The sequence below is a fragment of the Oncorhynchus tshawytscha genome, linkage group LG08 (assembly GCF_018296145.1).
Source record: "Oncorhynchus tshawytscha isolate Ot180627B linkage group LG08, Otsh_v2.0, whole genome shotgun sequence".
NCBI classification, from domain to species: Eukaryota; Metazoa; Chordata; class Actinopteri; order Salmoniformes; family Salmonidae; genus Oncorhynchus; species Oncorhynchus tshawytscha.
This window is the reverse complement of record NC_056436.1, coordinates 87,245,818-87,268,351: the sequence shown is the minus strand read 5'-3', so window position 1 is coordinate 87,268,351 and position 22,534 is coordinate 87,245,818. Positions and strand designations below refer to the sequence as shown.

Here is a 22,534-nt window from a genome sequence, read left to right as displayed (position 1 = left end):
TTTATACCCCCTGCTATAATGTGGATAAAGAGTTACCTGTAACAGAGCTCAGAGGGTGTTCTTTAGCTAAATCATATCAATTATAATCCAGTTATAATCAGGAATTCCCCAGGGTAGCTGTTTAGGCCCCTTCCTTTTTTTTTCTTCTTTTTTTTTACTCATGACATGCCACTGACTAAGTAAAGCCAGTGTGTCTATGTATGCGGATGACTCAACACTATACACGTCAGCTACTACAGCGACTGAAATGACTGCAACACTCAACAAAGAGCTGCAGTTAGTTTCAGAGTGGGTGGCAAGGAATTAGTTAGCCCTAAATATTTCTAAAACTAAATGCATTGTATTTGGAACAAAACACTCACTAAACCTCAACTAAATATTGTAATAAATAATGTGGAAATTGAGCAAGTTGAGGTGATTAAACTGCTTGGAGTAACCCTGGATTGTAAACGGTCATGGTCAAAACATTTTGATGCAGTAGTACCTAAGATAGGGAGCAGTCTGTCTATAATAAAGAGATGCTCTTAACACACTGTCAACAAGGCAGGTCCTACAGGCCCTAGTTTTGTTGCACCTTGACTACTGTTCAGTCGTGTGGTCAGGTGCCACAAAAGAGGACTTAGGAAAATTGCAATTGGCTCAGAACAGGAAAGCACGGCTGGCCCCTGGATCTGCACAGAGAGCTAATATTAATAATATGCATGCATAATATGCATATGTCAATCTGTCCTGGCTGAACGTGGAGGAGAGATTGACTTCATCACTACTTGTATTTGTGAGAAGTATTGACATGAATGCACCGAGCTGTCTGTTTAAACTACTGGCACACAGCTCGGACACCCATGCATACCCCACAAGACATGCCACCAGAGGTCTCTTCACAGTCCCCAAGTCCAGAACAGACTATGTGGAGGCACACAGTACTATATAGAGCCATGACTACATGGAACTCTATTCCACATCAAGTAACTGATGCAAGCAGTAAAATTAGATTTGAAAAAACAGATAAAAACACACCTTATGAAACAGCAGGAACTGTGAAGCAACACAAACATTGGCAGACACATGCGTACACACACACACAAACATACGATAACACACGCATTATACATACACATGGATTTAGTACTGTAGATATGTGGTAGTGGTGAAGTAGGGGCCTGAGGGCACACAAATGTTTTAAAATTGTATAAACTACCTTAATTTTGCTGGACCCCGGGAAGAGTAGCTGCTGCCTTGGCAGGAACTAATGGGGATCCATAATAAACCTCAGGAAGAGTAGCTGCTGCTTTGTCAGGAACTAATGAGGATCCATGATAAATACAAATTCTAGCCTGGATATTCAAAACTGAGGTTGATTTGAAATGTATTAACGTATTACACTATACGGTGCATTCGAAAACTATTCACACTTTGTTACATTACAGCCTTATTCTAAAATTGATTGAATTTATTTATTCATACACAAAATACACCATGATGACAAAGCAAACATTGTTGCAAATGTATATTAAAAATATATATATATACTGAAATATCACATTTAAATAAGTATTCAGACCCTTTACTCAGTACTTTGTTGAAGCACCTTTGGCAGCGATAACAGCCTCCAGTCTTCTTGGGTATGATGCCACAAGCTTGGCACACCTGTATTTGGGGAGTTTCTCCCATTCTTCTCTACAGATCCTCTCAAGTGCAGTCAGGATGTATGGGGAGCGTCGCTGCACAGCTATTTTCAGGTCTCTCCAGAGATGTTCTTTGCTCTGGTCATCTTTCCCATGAATGGTCTCCCAGTCCCTGCCGCTGAAAAACATCCACACAGCATGATGCTGCTACCACCATTCTACACCGTAGGGATGGTGCCAGGTTTCCTCCAGACGTGACGCTTGGCATTCAGGCTAAAGAGTTCAATCTTGGTTTCATCAGACCAGAGAATCTTGTTTCTTATGGTCAGAGTCCTTTAGGTGCCTTTTGGCAAACTCCAAGCGGGCTGTCATGTGCCTTTTACTGATGAGTGGCTTCTGTCTGGCCACTCGACCATAAAAGGACTGATTGGTGGAGTGCTAAAGAGATGGGAGAACCTTCCAGAAGGACAACCGTCTCCACAGAGGAACTCTGGAGCTCTGTCAGAGTGACCATTTGGTTCTTAGTCACCTCCCTGACCAAGGCCCTTCTCCCCCGATTGCTTTGGCCGGGTGACCAGCTCTAGGAAGAGTCTTGGTGGTTCCAAACTTCTTCCATTTACGAATGATGGAGGCCACTGTGTTCTTAGGGACCTTCAATGCTGAAATGTTTTGGTACCCTTCCCCAGATCTGTGCCTCGACACAATCCTGTCTAAGAAACGCTACGGACAATCCTTCGACTTCACGGCTAGGTTTTTGCTCTGACGACTTTGGGAACTAATAAAGACAGGTGTGTGCCTTTCCAAGTCATGACCAATCAATTGAATTTAGCACAGGTTGACTCCAAGTTGTAGAAACATCAAGAATGATCAATGGAAACAGGATGCACCTGAGAACCATTTTGAGTCGCATAGCAAAGAGTCTGAAACCTTGTTTACATAAGTAATCTGTTTCTTTTTTAATACAATTGCAACAACAACAAAAATCTAAAAACCTGTTTTCACTTTGTCATAATGGGTGTGTAGACTAAGGAATTTTGATTTCATCCATTATAGAATAGAGCTGTAATGTAACGAAATGTGGAAAAAGGGAAGGGGTCTGAATACGGGTAGCCGAGTGGTTAGAGAGTTGGGCCAGTAACCGAAAGGTTGCTAGATCGAATCCCCGAGCTGACAAGGTAAAAATTGGTCGTTCTGCCCCTGAACAGGCAGTTAACCCACTGTTCCTAGGCCGTCATTGTAAATAAGAATTTGTTCTTAACTGACTTGCCTAGTTAAATAAAAAGGTCAAATAAAATAAAAAGATATACACCAAAGTATGTGGACACCTTCAAAATAGTGGATTAGTGGATTTGGCTATATCAGCCATTGCTGACAGGTGTATAAAAATTGAGCACACAACCACGCAATCTCCATAGACAAACATTGGCAGTAGAATGGCCTTACTGAAGAGCTCAGTGACTTTCAACGTGGCACCGTCATGGGTTGCCACCTATTCAACAGTCAGTTCGTCAAATTTCTCCCCTGCTAGACCGGCCCGGTCAACTGTAAGTGCTGTTGTTGTGAAGTGGAAACGTATAGGAGCAACAACGGCTCTGTGGCAAAGTGGCAGGCCACACAAGCTAACAGAACAGTACCGCCGAGTGCTGAAGCACAAATAATCATCTATCCTCAGTTGCAACACTCACTACCGAGCTCCAAAATGCCTCTGGAAGCAATGTCAGCACAATAACTGTTTGTCGGGAGCTTCCTTAAATGGGTTTCCATGGCTGAGCAGGTCGCACACAAGCCTATGATCACCATGTGCAATGCCAAGCGTCGGCTGGAGTGGTGTAAAGCTCGCCACCATTGGAACAGTGGAATCGCCTTCTCTGGAGTGATGAATCACGCTTCACCATCTGGCAGTCCGACGGACAAATCTGGGTTTGGCGTAGTGCTAACTGTAAGGTTTGGTGGAGGGATAACGGTCTGGAGCTGTTTTTCATGGTTTGAGCTAGGCCCCTTAGTTACAGTGAAAGGAAATCCTAACGCTACAGCATACAATGACATTCTAGATTATTCTGTGCTTCCAAATTTGTGGCAACAGTCTGGGGAAAGCCCTTTCCTGTTTCAGCATAACAATGCCTCCGTGCACAAAGCGAAGTCCATACAGAAATGGTTTGTCAAAATCAGTGTGGAAGACCATGACTGGACTGCACAGATCCCTGAACACCTTTGAGATTAATTGGAATGCTGACTGCGAGCCAGGCCTTAATCGCCCAACATCAGTGGTCGACCTCACTAATGTTTGTGGCTGAATGGAAGTCCCCACAGCAATGTTCCAACATCTAGTGGAAAGCCTTCCCAGAAGAGTGGAGGCTGTTATAGCAGCAATGTTCCAACATCTAGTGGAAAGCCTTCCCAGAAGAGTGGAGGCTGTTATAGCAGCAATGTTCCAACATCTAGTGGAAAGCCTTCCCAGAAGAGTAGAGGCTGTTATAGCAGCAATGTTCCAACATCTAGTGGAAAGCCTTCCCAGAAGAGTGGAGGCTGTTATAGCAGCAATATTCCAACATCTAGTGGAAAGCCTTCCCAGAAGAGTGGAGGCTGTTATCGCAACAAAAGGGGGTTGCCCAAATCTATATTAATGCCTATGATTTTAGAATGAGATGTTCGACGAGCAAGTGTCCACATACTTTTGGTCATGTAGCGTATATATGACAAATACTTATTTTCCACCATAATTTGCAAATAAATTCATAAAAATCCTACAATGTGATTTTCTGGATTTTTTTTCCTCATTTTGTCTGTCATAGTTGAAGTGTACCTATGATGAAAATTACAGGCCTCTCATCTTTTTTAAGTGGGAGAACTTGCACAATTGGTGGCTGACTAAATACTTTTTTGCCCCACTGTATCAAATGATTTCTGGGTAACAATTAAGTACCTTACTGTAATATAAACAGTGGATATAGAAAGTCACCACCCCCCTTTCAATATGTTATAGGTATATGCTTTAGGTCATTGTCATGTTGAGACGTGAACCATCTTCAACTTCCTGGCCGAGGGCTGCAGGTTCTCCTCAAGAATCTGTTTTTTTTCTCTCAACTGTCCATTTTCCCTTATATCCTGACAAGCGTTCCAGTCCCTGTTGAAGAGAAACACCCTCACAACAGGATGCTGCCCCCGCCGTGCTTTACTGCAGGCGTGGCGCCCTTCGCTACAGGGGTGGCGCCCTTCGCTACAGGGGTGGCGCCCTTCGCTGCAGGCGTGGCGCTCAGGGGTGGCACCCTTCGCTACAGGCGTGGCGCCCTTCGCTGCAGGCGTGGCGCTCAGGCGTGGCGCCCTTCGCTGCAGGCGTGGCGCTCAGGCGTGGCGCCCTTCGCTGCAGGCGTGGCGCTCAGGCGTGGCGCCCTTCGCTGCAAGCGTGGCGCTCAGGGGTGGCGCCCTTCGCTGCAGGGGTGGCATTCTTTGTGTTCGCTTTTAGTTTTCAGAGTAAAAAATAAATTAAAAAATGATTTTTTAAAAATCCCACTTGGGATATTGTGGGTCACTGTGTGTAAATAAAGCTGTAAAAAAGTGAGATGGTATGCGTTATCCTTTCAGGCTGTAAAGCAACAGAAAGTGAACATATTGAAAGAGGGTGGTGACTTTCTATACCGACTGCATATCTTACTGCATTATATCAACTCGTTTCTGGGTAACAATTTAGTACCTTACTGTAATACATTTCCATTTTTAAAAAACGGGCAAAAATAGTTTAAGCAAACAACTATTTCTCAACAAGATTTTTGCTAGGACTGTCTGGGAGTGGTCTGAGTGGGGAGGGGTAAAACTGAACACTAGCTGTTATTGGCAGAGAGGTTTGGAACTCTTTGTTATTGGTCTATTAACTCATTTACCGCATGGTGATGTCACCATGGAAAGCAGAAACTCACGCGCATCCAAACCTGCAACTATCTGGATATATAACACTTGTCACACTTTTACAGTGTTAAGTTTCATCATCTGTTGTACAATATGAGATAAAACACGGAGGAAAAATGGATTTTGACTGCACTAGGCCTTTAATTTAAGATGTAATTAACTTTCTATCCGACTGAAAAATAATTCTGTACTAACTTAAATCGCTCTGGATAAAAGCATCTGCTATATACAAACGTATAGCTATCTAGCGAGATGTGCAAGTTGCAATGCATTTATCGTCATGGTAAATAAGAATTTGTTCTTAACTGAATTGCCTAGTTAAATAAAAGGTAAAAAAATTTTTCCAAAAATGTTAATGGACACAGGCAGCCCATTCTGATATTTCTTCCACTGAATGGTCCTTTGGCCAAGACCGATTTTTTCACACCAGATCTTTTTCAGAGCTGATACGATTAGTCAAAAGACCAATTAGTAACAAAAAAAGTAAATTGGACTGTCGGTATAAAACGCAGCCAAAGAAATGTTGGGACTATTTGACATCATCAGCTTGTAAATAGGGGGCGCTGTATCTAACTGAAACAAAAACAAGAAAAGCCATGTGCTCAGAGAGAAACAAAGCAACAACAAAGGACGAGGAGTTAGCTTGCTAAATAAGTAGCAATAATAGATTTGTTTCACACTTCAATAAGACAGGCATGCATCGATAAAGCATCTAACGTTACACTTCTATTTTAGTTTCAAGTTGCATTGCTGATATTCCGTGATGCTAACGCATTTAGCCTCAAAAAGCACAAAAGGCATGGCTTGCAATGGACACAGGAGCTAGCTAGCCGTTATAAGCCAAGGAGGTAGCCATCCACCGTCAGCCACAGTTTTACAGTGTGCAACACATGCACAAAATAATATCAAGCTTTTCAATTCATATTTCAAAAATATCCTAGCTATCATCAATAGCTAAATGCATAAAAGGAACACATGATTAGCGAGCTAGGTAACTGTAGCCAGGTTAGCTAATCATGTTTTCCTTTTAGCTAACTGAGCATGCAGAACTAGCTAGACATCTTTAGCTTACTTGCTTTAGTCTCAAATCGAAAGACGAGGGATGCACGACCTGAGGTTATGTTAGCTATGAGATGGGGAGTGCAAATGCAGAGTCGTTTTCAAGTTTGACAGGTGCCCTTGGTGTCTGACGTTTCAGCTGCGACGACAAAAGGGCAGATAGACCTCTTTAGCTTAGCGAGCTGCCTCCTGGTTAACGTTGGCTGTGTTGTTATGCTAGTAGATATAGGCTATTTTCATAGTCCATCCATCATTCTAAAGAAATAAAATATATAAAATAATGTTTATATATATATAAAATAGCAAATGTTATATATATAACATTTAATAATAAAACATTTTTTATTTATACATATAAACAAGAATAAAACTACTTAGTTTAGAATGATTAATTTCCGATAAATGTATTGGTAACATTCAATAAGAAAAGGTTGTAGTTAGTTGTTGTTGATGAAGCCACACCTCTCTCCTGCGCTAGTGTTAAAAACACCAAATCACAAACAACAGACGTGCCTGAAACCAATTATTATTTATATCTACATACATCCTGTGAGGATGTGAATCCGTGATCACAAATACAATAAATTCAAGAAACCATACAGACCCGACACAGATACAGCTTTGATGCTGAACAGATTAAATTAAGCAACTCAACCAAGCACAGCTTGTAAAAAGGACTAGAACCAGCGTTGTCAAACTAATTTTGCCCCTGTGGTGCATTTGGTCTTCTAGAGGTCTGGAGGACTGCACTGAATGTCCTCTATCCATTGTTTTGGAAATTTACCATGCTCCCTGACTGTCTAGCTTCCATTTAGGTGATTATTGTTATTTATTTAACCAGGCAAGTCAGTGAAGACCAAATTCTTATTTACAATGACGGCCGAACCCTCCCCTAACCCGGACGACTCTGGGCCAATTGTGCACCGCCCTATGGGACTCCCGATCACGGCTGGTTGTGATACAGCCCGGGATCGAACCCGAGTCTGTAAGTGATGCCTGTAGCACAGCGCCACTCGGTCCGGACAAGAAACACTAAATGTAGGTTGATTCTCACTTCTCCACCGTTTCTATCTGGTTTTAGTGATTTGAAAGTATAGTGATTGGTCCCCCCCCCCCAAAAAAACAGATCTAAAATATACTGAACAAATATATAAACGCAATAGGAAACAATTTCATTTATTTGACTGAGTTACAATTCATATGAGGAAATAAGTCAATTGAAATAAATTCACGAGACCATAATCTTTGGATTTAACATGACTGGGAATACAAATATGCATATGTTGGTCACAGGTACCTTAAAAAAAAATGGGCCTCAGGATTGAGTCACGGTATTTTTGTGCACTCAAATTGCCATCAATGAAATGCAAGTGATCGTTGTCCGTAGCTTATGCCTGCCGCCCGCCAATTACATAACCACACCGCCACCATGGGGCATTCTGTTCACAACATTGACATCAGCAAACCGCTCGCCCACATGACGCCATACACATGATCTGCGGTTGTGAAGCAGGTTGGACATACTGCCAAGTTCTCTAAAATGATGAAGGCGGCTTATGGTAGAGAAATTAATTAAATTATCTGGCAAAAGTTCTGGTGGACATTCCTGCAGTCAGCATGCCAATTTCACTCGCGCTCAAAACATCTGAAAAATCAGAAACATTCTGTCCAAAAATGATACAGAAAAATGTATCCATGCTTTTGTTACTTCTAGGTTAGACTACTGCAATGCTCTACTTTCCGGCTACCTGGATAAAGCACTAAATAAACTTCAGTTAGTGCTAAATACGGCTACTAGAATCCTGACTAGAACCAAAAGATTTGATCATATTTCTCCAGTGCTAGCCTCCCTACACTGGCTTCCTGTCAAGGCAAGGGCTGATTTCAAGGTTTTACTGCTAACCTACAAAGCATTACATGGGCTTGCTCCTACCCATCTCTCTGATTTGGTCCTGCCGTACATACCTACACGTACGCTACGGTCACAAGACACAGGCCTCCTAATTGTCCTTAGAATTTCTAAGTAAACAGCTGGAGGCAGGGCTTTCTCCTATAGAGCTCCGTTTTTATGGAATGGTCTGCCTACCCATGTGAGAGACACAAACTCGGTCTCAACCTTTAAGTCTTTACTGAAGACTCATCTCTTCAGTGGGTCATATGATTGAGTGTAGTCTGGCCCAGGAGTGGGAAGGTGAACGGAAAGACTCTGGAGCAACGAACCGCCCTTGCTGTCTCTACCTGGATGGTTCCCCTCTCTCCACTGGGATTCTCTGCCTCTAACCCTATTACAGGGGCTGAGTCACTGGCTTACTGGTGCTCTTTCATGCGGTCCCTAGGAGGGGTGCATCACTTGAGTGGGTTGAGTCACTGATGTGATCTTCCTGTCTGGGTTGGCGCCCCCCCTTGGGTTGTGCCGTGGCGGAGATCTTTGTGGGCTATACTCAGCCTTGTCTCAGGATGGTAAGTTGGTGGTTGAAGATATCCCTCTAGTGGTGTGGGGGCTGTGCTTTGGCAAAGTGGGTGGGGTTATATCCTTCCTGTTTGGCCCTGTCCGGGGGAATCATCGGATGGGGCCACAGTGTCTCCTGACCCCTCCTGTCTCAGCCTCCAGTATTTATGCTGCAGTAGTTTGTGTTGGGGGGCTAGGGTCAGTTTGTTACATCTGGAGTTCTTCTCCTGTCTTATCCGGTGTCCTGTGTCCTTATTAGGTATGCTTTCTCTAATTCTCTCTTTTTTTCTCTCTCTTGGAGGACCTGAGTCCTAGGACCATGCCTCAGGACTACTTGGCATGATGACTCCTTGTTTCAACTGTTCTGCCTACGGCTATGGAATCCTGACCTGTTCACGTGCTACCTGTCCCAGACCTATTTGACCATGCTGGTCATTTATGAACATTTGAACATCTTGGCCATGTTCTGTTATAATCTCCACCCGGCACAGCCAGAAGAGGACTGGCCACCCCTCATAGCCTGGTTCCTCTCTACGTTTCTTCCTAGGTTTTGGCCTTTCTAGGGAGTTTTTCCTAGCCAACTTGCTTCAACACCTGCATTGCTTGCCGTTTGGGGTTTTAGGCTGGGTTTCTGTACAGCACTTTAAGATATCAGCTGATGTACGAAGGGCTATATAAATACATTTGATCTGTGGCATTGTGTTGTGTGACAAAACTGCACATTTTAGTGGCCTTTTGTCCCAGCACAAGGTGCACCTGTGTAATGATCATACTGTTTAATCTGATTCTTGATATGCCACACCTGTCAGGTGTCCGTTTGGTTCCTAATGAATACCACTCAATAGTCTTGAGGTAGCATGTAACTATAGCCACAGGAAGTTTGAAAAACCTAAATATAAACACTTTTTTTTTTTTTAAAGTAGTGCAGTGGGTATTTAGTAATCAGACCAATATAGCCTCCCCCCTGCCTTCCCATGGTAGTTAGTTAGTCATGTTGGCACAGCCTGCTAGTAGGTTATTCATGTTGGCACAGCCTGCTAGTAGGTTATTCATGTTGGCACAGCCTGCTAGTAGGTTATTCATGTTGGCACAGCCTGCTAGTAGGTTATTCATGTTGGCACAGCCTGCTAGTAGGTTATTCATGTTGGCACAGCCTGCTAGTAGGTTATTCATGTTGGCACAGCCTGCTAGTAGGTTATTCATGTTGGCACAGCCTGCTAGTAGGTTATTCATGTTGGCACAGCCTGCTAGTAGGTTATTCATGTTGGCACAGCCTGCTAGTAGGTTATTCATGTTAGCACAGCCTGCTAGGGTTAGTCATGTTAGCACAGCCTGCTAGGTTAGTCATGTTAGCACAGCCTGCCTGTAGGTTAGTCATGTTAGCACAGCCTGCTAGGTTAGTCATGTTAGCACAGCCTGCTAGGTTAGTCATGTTAGCACAGCCTGCTAGGTTAGTCATGTTAGCACAGCCTGCTAGGTTAGTCATGTTAGCACAGCCTGCTAGTAGGTTATTCATGTTAGCACAGCCTGCTAGTAGGTTATTCATGTTAGGTTATTCATGTTATCAGCCTGCTAGTAGGTTATTCATGTTAGCACAGCCTGCTAGGGTTAGTCATGTTAGCACAGCCTGCTAGTAGGTTAGGTTATCACAGCCTGCTAGTAGGTTATTCATGTTATCACAGCCTGCTAGTAGGTTATTCATGTTAGCACAGCCTGCTAGGTTAGACATGTTAGCACAGCCTGCTACATGTTAGCACAGCCTGCTAGTAGGTTATTCATGTTAGCACAGCCTGCTAGTAGGTTATTCATGTTAGCACAGCCTGCTAGGGTTATTCATGTTAGCACAGCCTGCTAGTAGGTTATTCATGTTATCACAGCCTGCTAGTAGGTTATTCATGTTAGCACAGCCTGCTAGTAGGTTATTCATGTTAGCACAGCCTGCTAGTAGGTTATTCATGTTAGCACAGCCTGCTAGTAGGTTATTCATGTTAGCACAGCCTGCTAGTAGGTTATTCATGTTAGCACAGCCTGCTAGGTTAGTCATGTTAGCACAGCCTGCTAGTAGGTTAGTCATGTTGGCACAGCCTGCTAGTAGGTTATTCATGCTTGGGTTATTCATGTTGGCACAGCCTGCTAGCAGCCTGCTAGTAGGTTATTCATGTTAGCACAGCCTGCTAGTAGGTTATTCAGCACAGCCTGCTAGTAGGTTATTCATGTTAGCACAGCCTGCTAGTAGGTTATTCATGTTAGCACAGCCTGCTAGGTTAGTCATGTTAGCACAGCCTGCTAGTAGGTTATTCATGTTGGCACAGCCTGCTAGTAGGTTATTCATGTTGGCACAGCCTGCTAGTAGGTTATTCATGTTGGCACAGCCTGCTAGTTATTCATGGTTATTCATGTTAGCACAGCCTGCTAGTAGGTTATTCATGTTGGCACAGCCTGCTAGTAGGTTATTCATGTTGGCACAGCCTGCTAGTAGGTTATTCACATGTTGGCACAGCCTGCTAGTAGGTTATTCATGTTGGCACAGCCTGCTAGTAGGTTATTCATGTTAGCACAGCCTGCTAGTAGGTTATTCATGTTAGCACAGCCTGCTAGGGTTATTCATGTTAGCACAGCCTGCTAGGTTAGTCATGTTAGCACAGCCTGCTAGTAGGTTATTCATGTTGGCACAGCCTGCTAGTAGGTTATTCATGTTGCCTGCTAGTAGGTTATTCATGTTGGCACAGCCTGCTAGTAGGTTATTCATGTTGGCACAGCCTGCTAGTAGGTTATTCATGTTGGCACAGCCTGCTAGTAGGTTATTCATGTTAGGCACAGCCTGCTAGGGTTATTCATGTTAGCACAGCCTGCTAGGGTTAGTCATGTTAGCACAGCCTGCTAGGGTTAGTCATGTTAGCACAGCCTGCTAGGGTTAGTCATGTTAGCACAGCCTGCTAGTAGGTTAGTCATGTTGGCACAGCCTGCTAGGTTAGTCATGTTGGCACAGCCTGCTAGGTTAGTCATGTTAGCACAGCCTGCTAATAGGTTATTCATGTTAGCACAGCCTGCTAGTAGGTTATTCATGTTAGCACAGCCTGCTAGTAGGTTATTCATGTTAGCACAGCCTGCTAGGTTAGTCATGTTAGCACAGCCTGCTAGTAGGTTATTCATGTTGGCACAGCCTGCTAGTAGGTTATTCATGTTGGCACAGCCTGCTAGTAGGTTATTCATGTTGGCACAGCCTGCTAGTAGGTTATTCATGTTGGCACAGCCTGCTAGTAGGTTATTCATGTTGGCACAGCCTGCTAGTAGGTTATTCATGTTGGCACAGCCTGCTAGTAGGTTATTCATGTTGGCACAGCCTGCTAGTAGGTTATTCATGTTATCACAGCCTGCTAGTAGGTTATTCATGTTATCACAGCCTGCTAGTAGGTTATCATGTTATCACAGCCTGCTAGTAGGTTATTCATGTTATCACAGCCTGCTAGTAGGATATTTATGTTGGCACAGCCTGCTAGGTTTATTCATGTTAGCACAGCCTGCTAGTAGGTTATTCATGTTAGCACAGCCTGCTAATAGGTTATTCATGTTAGCACAGCCTGCTAGGTTAGTCATGTTAGCACAGCCTGCTAGGTTAGTCATGTTAGCACAGCCTGCTAGTAGGTTATTCATGTTAGCACAGCCTGCTAGTAGGTTATTCATGTTGGCACAGCCTGCTAGTAGGTTATTCATGTTGGCACAGCCTGCTAGTAGGTTATTCATGTTGGCACAGCCTGCTAGTAGGTTATTCATGTTAGCACAGCCTGCTAGTAGGTTATTCATGTTAGCACAGCCTGCTAGGGTTAGTCATGTTAGCACAGCCTGCTAGGTTAGTCATGTTAGCACAGCCTGCTAGTAGGTTAGTCATGTTGGCACAGCCTGCTAGGTTAGTCATGTTGGCACAGCCTGCTAGGTTAGTCATGTTGGCACAGCCTGCTAGTCATGTTAGCACAGCCTGCTAGGGTTATTCATGTTAGCACAGCCTGCTAGGTTATTCATGTTGGCACAGCCTGCTAGGTTAGTCATGTTAGCACAGCCTGCTTTATTCATGTTGGCACAGCCTGCTAGTAGGTTATTCATGGCACAGCCTGCTAGTAGGTTATTCATGTTAGCACAGCCTGCTAGTAGGTTATTCATGTTGGCACAGCCTGCTAGTAGGTTATTCATGTTAGCACAGCCTGCTAGTAGGTTATTCATGTTGGCACAGCCTGCTAGTAGGTTATTCATGTTGGCACAGCCTGCTAGTAGGTTATTCATGTTGGCACAGCCTGCTAGTAGGTTAGTCATGTTGGCACAGCCTGCTAGGTTAGTCATGTTGGCACAGCCTGCTAGGTTAGTCATGTTGGCACAGCCTGCTAGGTTAGTCATGTTGGCACAGCCTGCTAGGTTAGTCATGTTGGCACAGCCTGCTAGGTTAGTCATGTTGGCACAGCCTGCTAGGTTAGTCATGTTGGCACAGCCTGCTAGGGTTAGTCATGTTAGCACAGCCTGCTAGGGTTAGTCATGTTAGCACAGCCTGCTAGTAGGTTATTCATGTTAGCACAGCCTGCTAGTTAACATCAGGCTATGATGCTGCACATAACTAATCAATCACAGATAGATCTAGACTTGACAGAAGACTTGAAATAGACAAGATGGTGGCGTACACGTTGTTGGATTACTTCATGGAGCAAAAAAATAATATTTATTTTAACAGCATTTTTTTTTTAAAACCCCCCTGTACTTGGATACAGACATGTTATGAGACTCCTGTTTCCACGAATCGAGGACGACGGTAGTGTCGCTGAAGCCAAGCTAAGGTTGGTCAAACATTTTACACCAAACAGTACCTATCCTGTTACTCCCAGTAATGGATACCAAAATAATATTTGGTTAAATCCCATGATCTGGTGTAACACTCTGTAGCTTAGACAGCTTAGAGCAATATCACTATAAGTCTATCACCTTTGCCCAGACAGAAGGCAAACAAAGATTTAAAAAATATATAAAACACTGGCAATTGCCGCCAACTGCTGGCTACTCTGCCTGTTGTTTCATGTCCCACATTTTATAGTCTCACGTGTAAACTAGTCACAACAAGGCAGATGGAACCTAAACCATATGGGAGGGGGGGGAGAGAGTACACATACATTCTGCTTCAGACAACAATTCTACTGACAGATGACAACGTTCACTACATTTTGTTAAAGGGGCAATCCAGGATTAATACATTATTATGATTTTTTTTTTTACTTTAAAATGTGTGATATGGATGTCCAGTGCTTGGCTCTATAGCTCTGTCTAGTTATATGAGAGTAGTTAAATTCAGATTGCCCCTCTGTCATTCTATGTACTTTCTACTAGTAACTCTCTCTATGGGATCTCAGCCAGTTACATTCTCTCCCTCTAAACCAGACAGCCTTAGGGAACCAGTCTGTCATTTCCCTTCATGAACAGTAGAGAAACTGTCAGAAGAGGCCCTAAAAATGGTCAAAGACTCCAGCCACCCAAGTCATAGACTGTTCTCTCTGCTACCGCACGCCAAGCTGTACCGATGGACCAAGTCTGGAACCAACAGGAACCTAAAAACAGCTTCTACCGCCAAGCCTTAAGATTGCTAAATAGTTAAAATAGTTAACCAATAGCTACCCGGACTATCTGCATTGATCCTTTCTACACTCTTTTGACTCGTCACATACCGCAGCTGTTACGGTTCATTAATCTGTCCTGTTACCTAGTCACTTTATCTACCTCCAATGACCTCTTAACCCCTGCACGTCGACTCGGTGCTGGTACCCCGTTCATTTAGCCAATGTTATTGCTACTCGTGCATTTATTCCTGGTGTTATTTCTCTTTTCCTCTCTGTTTGGGAAGGACCCATCAGGAAGTATTTCACTGTTAGTCAACACCTGTTGTTTATAAAAGCATGTGACAAATAACATTTGATTTTGATTTGTACTTGTCCCGTAACACTGACTACAAGAAGTCACATACAGTAACATTGATACACAATGTGTATTTTTTTTTTCTCTCCAACATATACTTGTGCATGCATGCAGCACAACTGAGACAGTATGCTGGTTTATGACTCGTAACCAAAATGACTTGACATGTAGCCTAGGCCTAGTAAAAAGTATATATTTTTATATACAGGAACGAATTTGCAAAAACATATAATATGTGGCTAACGTTTGCTAGGTGGCTAATGTTTGCTAGGTGGCTAACGTTAGCTAGCACTAGGGGTTAGGAGTTAAGATTATGGTTAAGATTAGGGTTAGTCAAGGGGTAACTAAAAGGGTTAAGGTTAGGGGAACAGTTAACTAACATAAGTACTTGCAAAGTTGCAAGAAAATTTAAAAAAAGTAGTAAGTAGTTGCTAATTAGCTAAAAATGATCCGTGATGAGATTCCAACATGCAACCTTCGGGTTGCTCAACGTTTGCGTTACACGCCCGCCCATTCAGCCTTCTTTTACGTTTCCCTTATATCTTATGTAATCATACCAAAACGTAACATATCATACTAATTTGAGAGTCCCGGATTTAAATGAACTATGTTACGTCTATCATGAGACCAGTCTGAGACAACACTAAACTCTGTTTATCCTATCCAACAGATAGCACTGTAGGCCATGTGTAGCCTAGTCTGTAGTTTCCTCACAAGTGATAGCATACAGTATTCTATGTGACCCCACAGAGGACTCTGGCCCCACAGAGGACTCTGGCCCCACAGAAGACTCTGGCCCCACAGAGGACTCTGGCCCCACAGAGGACTCTGGCCCCACAGAGGACTCTGGCCCCACAGAGGACTCTGGCCCCACAGAGGACTCTGGCCTCTTAGCCAATTAGGTAACACATGCAACTCTGGAAGGCCAAATTAGGGCTTAATTGTCAGGAACGGGGCCTTGATTTGTTATAACACGACTTGCTGTGGGTATGTAAAAAGTGTTTCAAAGTCTTGAGTATGGTTACATGCACACAATAATGATATATTTGTAGAAAGTCAGATTGATATAATAATCGCTTTGCGATTTCCCTAATAATGATGTTTACATGGAGACATCTGAGATCAGGCTACCTGATGGCACTCTGATAAATGCAGAAAATCACCAATCAAAATAAACATTCTACCACAGCGACCATGTTATTTTGTGAACCATATTTGATTCTGAGTTCGGACATATTAAGTTGGTATGTGGAAAACTAGCTCTATACATTCAGTTTTTCCGAAATCACGACACTCGCACCATTTTAGATACGCATGTTCCGTTCAAAAAATGCAGAACTAAGAACAGATATAGCCCTTGGTTCACTCCAGACCGGACTGCCCTCGACCAGCACAAAAACATCCTGTGGCGGACTGCAATAGCATCGAATAGTCCCCGCGATATGCAACTGTTCAGGGAAGTCAGGAACCAATACACGCAGTCAGTCAGGAAAGAAAGGCCAGCTTCTTCAGGCAGAAATTTGCATCCTGTAGCTCTAACTCCAAAAAGTTCTGGGACACTGTGAAGTCCATGGAGAACAAGAGCACCTCCTCCCAGCTGCCCACTGCACTGAGGCTAGGTAACACAGTCACCACCGATATATCCATGATTATCGAAAACTTCAACAAGCATTTCTCAACAGCTGGCCATGCCTTCCTCCTGGCTACGCCAACCTCGGCCAACAGCTCCCGCAGCTACTCGCCCAAGCCTCTCCAGGTTCTCCTTCACCCAAATCCAGATAGCAGATGTTTTGAAAGAGCTGCAAAACCTGGACCCGTACAAATCAGCTGGGCTTGACAACCTGGACCCTCTATTTCTGAAACTATCCGCCGCCATTGTCGCAACCCCTATTACCAGCCTGTTCAACCTCTCATATCGTCTGAGATCCCCAAGGATTGGAAAGCTGCCGCAGTCATCCCCCTCTTCAAAGGGGGAGACACCCTGGACGCAAACTGTTACAGACCTATATCCATCCTGCCCTGCCTATCTAAGGTCTTCGAAAGCCAAGTCAACAAACAGGTCACTGACCATCTCGACCATCTCAGCCGTCTTCATCGACCTTGCCAAGGCTTTCGACTCTGTCAATCACCATATTCTTATTGGCAGACTCAGTAGCCTTGGTTTTTCTGATGACTGCCTTGCCTGGTTCACCAACTACTTTGCAGACAGAGTTCAGTGTGTCAAATCGGAGGGCATGCTGTCCGGTCCTCTGGCAGTCTCTATGGGGGTGCCACAGGGTTCAATTCTCGGACCGACTCTTTTCTCTGTATACATCAATGATGTTGCTCTTGCTGCCGGTGAGTCTCTGATCCACCTCTATGCAGACGACACCATTCTATATACTTCCGGCCCGTCCTTGGACACTGTGCTATCTAACCTCCAAACGAGCTTCAATGCCATACAACACTTCTTCCGTGGCCTCCAACTGCTCTCAAATGCATGCTTTTCAACCGTTCGCTGCCTGCACCCGCACGCCCGACTAGCATCACCACCCTGGATGTTTCCGACCTAGAATATGTGGACATCTATAAGTACCTAGGTGTCTGGCTAGACTGTAAACTCTCCTTCCAGACTCATATCAAACATCTCCAATCTAAAATCAAATCTAGAGTCGGCTTTCTATTCCGCAACAAAGCCTCCTTCACTCACGCCGCCAAACTTGCCCTAGTAAAACTGACTATCCTTCCGATCCTCGACTTCGGCGATGTCATCTACAAAATGGCTTCCAACACTCTACTCAGCAAACTGGATGCAGTTTATCACGGTGCCATTGCTCTTGTTTTCTACTGTGTTATTGACTTGTTAATTTTTTTAAAAATATTGTTTACTCCATGTGTAACTCTGTGTTGTCTGTTCACACTGCTATGCTTTATCTTGGCCAGGTCGCAGTTGCAAATGAGAACTTGTTCTCAACTGGCCTAACAGGTTAAATAAAGGTGTTCTCAACTAGCCTACCTGGTTAAATAAAGGTGTTCTCAACTAGCCTACCAGGTTAAATAAAGGTGTTCTCAACTAGCCTACCTGGTTAAATAAAGGTGTTCTCAACTAGCCTACCAGGTTAAATAAAGGTGTTCTCAACTAGCCTACCTGGTTAAATAAAGGTGTTCTCAACTAGCCTACCTGGTTAAATAAAGGTGTTCTCTACCAGGTTAAATAAAGCTCTACCTACCAGGTTAAATAAAGGTGTTCTCAACTAGCCTACCAGGTTAAATAAAGGTGTTCTCAACTAGCCTACCTGGTTAAACTAGTTAAATAAAGGTGTTCTCAACTAGCCTACCAGGTTAAATAAAGGTGTTCTCAACTAGCCTACCTGGTTAAATAAAGGTGTTCTCAACTAGCCTACCTGGTTAAATAAAGGTGTTCTCTACTAGCCTACCTGGTTAAATAAAGGTGTTCTCAACTGGCCTACCTGGTTAAATAAAGGTGTTCTCAACTAGCCTACCTGGTTAAATAAAGGTGTTCTCAACTAGCCTACCTGGTTAAATAAAGGTGTTCTCAACTAGCCTACCTGGTTAAATAAAGGTGTTCTCAACTAGCCTACCTGGTTAAATAAAGGTGTTCTCAACTAGCCTACCTGGTTAAATAAAGGTGTTCTCAACTAGCCTACCTGGTTAAATAAAGGTGTTCTCAACTGGTCTACCTGGTTAAATAAAGGTGTTCTCAACTGGCCTACCTGGTTAAATAAAGGTGTTCTCAACCGGCCTACCTGGTTAAATAAAGGTGTTCTCTACTAGCCTACCTGGTTAAATAAAGGTGTTCTCAACTAGCCTACCCGGTTAAATAAAGGTTCTCAACTAGCCTACCTGGTTAAATAAAGGTGTTCTCTACTAGCCTACCTGGTTAAATAAAGGTGTTCTCAACTAGTGTACCTGGTTAAATAAAGGTGATCTCAACTAGCCTCCCTGGTTAAATAAAGGTGTTCTCAACTAGCCTACCTGGTTAAATAAAGGTGTTCTCAACTAGCCTACCTGGTTAAATAAAGGTGTTCTCAACTAGCCTACCTGGTTAAATAAAGGAGTTCTCAACTAGCCTACCTGGTTAAATAAAGGAGTTCTCAACTAGCCTACCTGGTTAAATAAAGGTGTTCTCAACTAGCCTACCTGGTTAAATAAAGGTGTTCTCAACTAGCCTACCTGGTTAAATAAAGGAGTTCTCAACTAGCCTACCTGGTTAAATAAAGGAGTTCTCAACTAGCCTACCTGGTTAAATAAAGGTGTTCTCTACTAGCCTACCTGGTTAAATAAAGGTGTTCTCAACTGGCCTACCTGGTTAAATAAAGGTGGAAAAAAAGAAAAAAAAGAAAGCCCCATAGTGGAGGTGTCATGATACCCATAAACCCTAGCGGTCAAACAGGGAAATAGTTCCAATCGTTTATCCACCATTCATTTTGCTTTAAAACTGCAAAAATGTTCTTTGCACCCCATGAACAAAAATGTGTCGAATTCCAAGAAATACCCTTTAAACCTGCTAAATTCCCCCCAACAAGATGGATGTGAACAGTTTGTGTCATGAACAGTGCTTGTGCCCATAGAAATAGGGTCAAGTGAAAAAGTTTGGGAACACTTGCTCTTGAAAGGCTTGCTCGGTTCTAGCACATGCGCAGATCAAACACACCGCTTGATCACAGTTTAGGGTGTTTACGTGTCTTTATAATTCGAAAGATTTAGAAAATCTGGTGTTTTAATCGGGGTATGCTAACTTCGATTTTGCTCTTATGCGGATTAAGATAAACATAGTATGGTGTTTCCATTACTATTTTATAATCTCCCTACTGCCATAATCACTATCGATGTATTACTATGCATGTAAAGGTACTCACGATAGAAGTCCTTGCACAGGATCGTTATCTGTGGAATAAAATGAAGTGGGCCTGTAACGGGAGACAGACAGTGCGAATTGCCTTAGACCAAAGAAAGAAATGGTGTCTTCAGAAGTCTATTGATCCAGCATACATATTTTGCCTAGAAACATTACATCATGTATTATGTCTGAGCATCTTATCTGCACGTCAGCCCTGGCTGTCCGATTGCTTCACTGCAGAGAAAAACACTGCAATGTTGCAGACGGAAATATCACTATAAAAAGAGGAAGGAGACCAATGCATTCTTATTGGGATGTTCTAATCATCTTTAAATAGACATAACACCTGTTCGTAAAATGGGAGATAGGAAACGGTCTCTATCCTTGCGCTATAGACCCTGTGCAGAATGTAAACATGACTCTCTCTCTCTCCCCTAGCGAGATACAAAACAAGGAGGGGCTCAAGGCAGTCTAGGGGAAAGACAAACAGCGAAGCCCAACGCAGCCCCTGGAATAACTGCAAAGCCAGCTAGCACGCAAACAGAAACAGAACACCTATGCAAACTGTAGTGACAACTTGATAAATATAGTCCAACATCGTTACCTGATTTGTCAATTAGCAAGCATTTGATTTAATTATATTTCTCCTTGTAATTCTTCATATCTCGTTCATATTTTCGGTGCGGCATTATCGTCAGCTGTTCCAATGTGGAATATTCCGTGGATTTCACCACTATTATAAAGAAAGGTACAAACATTATACCTTGTATTCCAAAACCCCTGAAACCAACATCCTACACGGGATTTCTGACTAGACGCCGCTAAATTGTAATCACAATATACTCCAGTTGATTGTACATGGCCGGTAGAAAACCCCGACACTTGTTTTGGGTTTGGCAGTAAACGTTTTACCCCCATTTGGGCGCATTTGAGAGAGCGCACTCCATCCTGTCAGCTTTACCGTAATGACAGTATGAGTGTGACCGAGAAAAAACATCCCCAATGTCATGTGTCGGCGGTCAAGATCACTTGTATATAAGTAGGTCATTGGCCTCTAAAATCGAAGGGATTTTTACTTTATATTCCCATTTGTTTTAGTTTGTATCAATTCAACATCACTATCATGCACACGATGGTCATTAGTATCCTTCCAAGACTGTGGTAGAACAACCCTATAGTATTAAACTACACAACACACACCCCAAAAGTACTACACTATACACATCCCTATAGTACTACACTACACACATCCCTATAGTACTACACTACACACATCCCTATAGTACTACACTACATACATCCCTATAGTACTACACTATACACATCCCTATAGTACTACACCACACTACACACATCCCTATAGTACTACACCACACTACACACATCCCTATAGTACTACACTACACACATCCCTATAGTACTACACTACACACATCCCTATAGTACTACACTACACACACACATCCCTATAGTACTACACTACACTACACACATCCCTATAGTACTACACTACACACATCCCTATAGTACTACACTACACTACACACATCCCTATAGTACTACACTACACACATCCCTATAGTACTACACTACACACATACCTATAGTACTACACTACACACATCCCTATAGTACTACACTACACTACACACATCCCTATAGTACTACACTACACACATCCCTATAGTACTACACTACACACATCCCTATAGTACTACACTACACTACACACATCCCTATAGTACTACACTACACTACACTACACACATCCCTATAGTACTACACTACACACATCCCTATAGTACTACACTACACACATCCCTATAGTACTACACTACACTACACACATCCCTATAGTACTACACTACACTACACTACACACATCCCTATAGTACTACACTACATACATCCCTATAGCACTACACTACACACTTCCCTATAGTCAAGTTCTGGCCTGGTTTAGATCTTATCTGTCGGAAAGATATCAGTTTGTCTTTGTGAATGGTTTGTCCTCTGACAAATCAACTGTAAATTTCGGTGTTCCTCAAGGTTCCGTTTTAGGACCACTGTTGTTTTCACTATATATTTTACCTCTTGGGGATGTTATTCGAAAACATAATGTTAACTTTCACTGCTATGCGGATGACACACAGCTGTATATTTCAATGAAACATGGTGAAGCCCCAAAATTGCCCTCGCTAGAAGCATGTGTTTCAGACATAAGGAAGTGGATGGCTGCAAACTTTCTACTATTAAACTCAGACAAAACAGAGATGCTTGTTCTAGGTCCCAAGAAACAAAGAGATCTTCTGTTGAATCTGACAATTAATCTTAATGGTTGTACAGTCGTCTCAAATAAAACTGTGAAGGACCTCGGCGTTACTCTGGACCCTGATCTCTCTTTTGAAGAACATATCAAGACCATTTCAAGGACAGCATTTTTCCATCTACGTAACATTGCAAAAATCAGAAACTTTCTGTCCAAAAATGATGCAGAAAAATGAATCCATGCTTTTGTCACTTCTAGGTTAGACTACTGCAATGCTCTACTTTCTGGCTACCCGGATAAAGCACTAAATAAACTTCAGTTAGTGCTAAATACAGCTGCTAGAATCCTGACTAGAACCAAAAAATTTGATCATATTACTCCAGTGCTAGCCTCTCTACACTGGCTTCCTGTCAAAGCAAGGGCTGATTTCAAGGTTTTACTGC

General features: G+C 43.0%; 1 protein-coding gene across 5 annotated transcripts in view; it reads right to left on the bottom strand.

Annotated features, from left to right (window-relative positions):
• Positions 1–20,742, bottom strand: part of LOC121846957 (RING finger protein 44-like) — a 56,894-nt gene extending 36,152 nt beyond the window's left edge. Inside the window, exons 1-2 of one of the 5 annotated variants that reach the window (XM_042326148.1) lie at positions 20,427–20,742; positions 19,842–19,892 (exon numbers count right to left, since the gene is read on the bottom strand). The gene's annotated coding sequence lies outside the window, so the exon portion shown is untranslated. Of the gene's footprint in view, positions 1–6,600; positions 6,794–19,841; positions 19,893–20,426 lie in introns of those variants that run through there. The other 4 variants (XM_042326151.1, XM_042326152.1, XM_042326150.1 and 1 more) reach the window with 4 other exon arrangements.
• Between the last annotated feature and the right edge of the window lie 1,792 nt (positions 20,743–22,534).